Source organism: Belonocnema kinseyi, chromosome 2 (assembly GCF_010883055.1).
Source record: "Belonocnema kinseyi isolate 2016_QV_RU_SX_M_011 chromosome 2, B_treatae_v1, whole genome shotgun sequence".
Classification (NCBI taxonomy): domain Eukaryota; kingdom Metazoa; phylum Arthropoda; class Insecta; order Hymenoptera; family Cynipidae; genus Belonocnema; species Belonocnema kinseyi.
In genome coordinates, this window is record NC_046658.1 from 15650842 (window position 1) to 15654948 (window position 4107).

Sequence of the window (4107 nt, forward strand, 5' to 3'; positions counted from 1 at the left end):
CAAAAAATCAATTCACTCATTGCCGCAGACCCAAGCGGCCCTGGCGGGCCCGCGGCCCACCGGGAATTCTCCCAAACTCCCGAATGGCCAGTCCGCCCCTGCATCCATGCAAAAGCTTGAAAGTCGGATAGGACTGGTCATCAGTTTTGAAAAGTACATAACGTCATTTTTGAAATATAATAATTATTAATAATTCAGTAGAATGCGCTATAGGAATTGAAAATAATAAATATGCCTGAACTGAGAAGAAATACTCAAAATCATAATCTAGTCCCATGTAAGGATTTGTCTTTGGAGCGTATATAAATATATATAAATAATATAAAACGAATCGATAAACATAATACTCTGAATATTTATTTCGAATTATAGAATCTGCAGTATCGTGAATTACACTTGGAAGAAGCAGCATTTTTTCCTTTCTCGTCTTTTATGATTTTTAAGGACAATTGGTCCCACATTTTCCCTTTAGGCCTACTCCCTCGAAACATTTTTTTACTATTTACTATAATTAAAGGTTAAAAATCGAACACGACAACCGCGACCCACATCAAGAAAAAAGATTATTTTAGGTAATTTGTTTTAATTGACGCATGCGCATTGACAGTTTCCATTCGAACGTAATATACATTGTGACGTAGGGCTAAAGCCTACTTAGTGAATGCATGCGCCTTCTAACGGCTTTAAGCATACATGCTCAAGTCAAATAGGGACTTACGTTACCGGTAATATTTAAAAATTCTAAAAGCGCTAAATTGAAATTAAATCTTGAGGATCATAACCGATAAGAAAATAAAAGCCAAATATTCAAATCAAGCCGATCGCGTATGACTGGAAATGAAACCCGAAACCCCAAAAATACAAAATAACGGTATGAAAATAGTAAAATGAAAACACAATGAATAAATTAAACAAATAAAACATAAATTGGAAAAGAAAGCAAAAGAGGATCCCATAATCATAAATATTTATATTCACAAGGACACTTTATGCCTAAATAAAAGAAAAACCTTTTACCAAAAATAGAAAAGGCATTAAAATCAAATTTCCAGGAAATAAATTTCCAGATGTATGAAAACTTAGAAGCCAAATTCCCAAAATGGTAAATTGCCTTTTTCCTTTTCCTTTTCCTTTTTTTTCATCTCTTTAATAAACACTTAAAGAAATCTAAATCACAGGACTTCTGAAGATATGAAGATACAAGCATGTAAAGTTGAAAAGACCATTTTCCCAAGACCCTAAGCTATAAAACGTAACTTGAACCCCTTTTTTATGGCATTTTTTTACGAAGGCCCCAGGCCCTTTCTCATAAATCGAAGGAACAAAAAAAAGGTCCCATTGTCTACAAAACACATGCAGTCAACAGCAGAAAATCGAGTCACTAAATAACTGACCCCAGCGCTCATATTCCAATATTTATGACTTAGGTAACGTCTCCACTTACGCCCCAACAAATCGACATCACAAAGCCAAATGTCAAGCCGAAATTGACCTGCCCAATTGCCCTTTTAAAATCACTTGACAAAGGGTGGTCCAAATAAGATTTTTATCGTTTTTCCTGGAAACTCTTCTTTTCTGCACTATTATCCCCTCCCATACATAACCATTTTAAACCGGTTTTCTTGCGTAATAAGGCCGTGGGCAAACTTTCCTTCCTAAATTGCGATTGGCTTAGTACTGTACTAAATTCAATTTTAGAATCCATGATAGGCTAACCCAATTTTTCCTAGGCGTGGCCTAGCCATATAAAAGCAGCTCCGCGCCGTTTTTTCGACAGATCTACATTTTTCTCTCGGACAAGAAATTGATTTCGGACCTCCGCAAAAACCATCTTGAGTTCAAACTCGCATTTCCATATTTTTACAATTATTATTGTGATCTTTAAAAACTAAATACCAAGAATATAAAAAGAGACAAATAATAAAATAATAAAACTAATTTCGGTTCGTCGTTTAAACATTGTGAGTGTGTGACTCAAAATATGAATAACATGTGAAATTGTGACTCGTTGAAATTTAATTCATTGCAACTTAACATGTGCAAGCGAAATACAACCAGTGTTCCCAAAAGTGAAATTAACAAGTGTTTTATTTGTGTGAACCCTTTCTTTTTCCTTTGTATTTATTTCTAGAGGAACAACTTATGTTCTAAGACAGCAACGAACTCGAATAGTGAACAATATAGAAAAGGAATTAACATTTTAAATTTACCGCGACATAGATAACGTTAAATTCTTCCTTATCGACTATCAAAATTAAATTATAAATTGTCGACATCCGAGATGGACGTCACAACATCAAATCATATACCAGAAGAAAATCTATTGAAAATAAAAAAGCTTGGTGCGCTCAAGAAGTGCTGTTTTGGAAAGTGTAAAAGTGACAGTCGGTGCAAGTCCTACTTGGAATGTACTTATCACTTTATTACATTTCTAGAACCCTGTTTAATATTTCGAAATGGTGACGTTCCCGACGGTTCATTTAGGTTGTTTTAGATAATACGCTTTGGAGTGCGTTTTATGTTCACTGGGGTGCTTAAACTTTTTAAATCAGGAAACTGTAAAATAGTAACTGTGGGCGATCTTAGTAGTTAAAATTGGGGCAAGTTGTAGGTGTTATGAATGCTACTGTAATTTTCATGAAAAACATTGCAGAATGGTTGCGTTTTTTCATGATTTGCTGTAAAAGTGTAGCGTTCAATACCGATTTTGTTCGTATTGTGCTCTAATATCGTGCTCCGTCTTATGGTGTATTTACACGCATGTTTACTGGTCGCCAGCCAGCAGAAAAGTCATAAGAATGAAAGAGACAGAGAGCGGAAAATTGGAAGAAAAGTACTCTATCTAGTTTACTCTTATGACTTTTGTACTGCCTGCGATCAGTTGACAGGCGTGTAAATACACCATCATGGTTTGAGTGAAAGTTCTGAGCGTGTTAAAAATAAGGGGAAATGGGCGCGAATATGAATGATGATATTTTAGATGCGGCTATCTTTTTGGGTGCCGCAAATTTGCTTTTTGGAAATGAGGATTAAGATGTAGCTGGAATTTTGGTACATGAGGAAAGAGAAAATCATGAGAGAGTGATACATTTTTTTAAAGAGGTTATACCTTGTTTAATCAGGTAAATATAATCTTTAAATATCTAGTATTTAATAATTACTTCAGTTAAAAATATGTAAACTTTGGATTTTATTGTTTTTTTTTGTTTATAAATGATAACTTAACACATATGATTAGTTATAATTTAAATTTCATTTTAAGTTTAGGTTTAATTTGATATTAGGTATTAGGGCATGGTTCCAACGCTTTTAAATAATTTGCAATGTAAGTATAAAGTATTGTAAACCTAAGCGGAAGAAAAGATATTTGCTAAGAAATCACTCGATAAACGAATATTGATTGTTTTATTTAAAATCCATTAAGACGGGTTGAAGCTTGGTTGGAACATAGTCCTAGTGGACCTACATTGATCCACCAAACCACATGTTCATTTATCAACCGGTTGTCAAAATACAGAGGCCTGAAGTTTTCACGCGTTTCCTCACCTTCACGTTAGTGTAACTTCTTTTAGGATGATCGGATTATACTTCTATTATAGTGTGTTGAGAGCTTTTTTAATATACTTTCAGACTATTATAACGATATTTAAAAAAAACTTCAGCGTAAAAAACTAAATTTGACCAAGAAACCATTTTTGGCCTATTTTTTATTCTACATGATTTTAAAGAGTATTAAAAAAGCTTTTTTTTAAATAGAATTTAAAAAAATGAATTTCAATATTGATGTTCAAAAAAAAATTTAATATTTCCGGAACAAAAAAAAAATCATTAAAAAAATCAACTTAAACTTATATTTAAAAAAAAGTATCAAAATATTTTTAAAAAAAAATATATATATACACTTTTCACAGTCTTAAATTTCATGAAAGTAGCGTTTAAAAACACTATAATAAAAGTCCAATCAGATCATCCTAAAACAAGTTACATTAACTTGAAGGTGAAGGAACGCGTGGAAAAGTGAAAACTTCAGGCCCCTGTATAATGACAACCGGTTAATAATTGAACCATAGGTTTGGTGGACTACTATGTAGGTTCACTAGAACTATA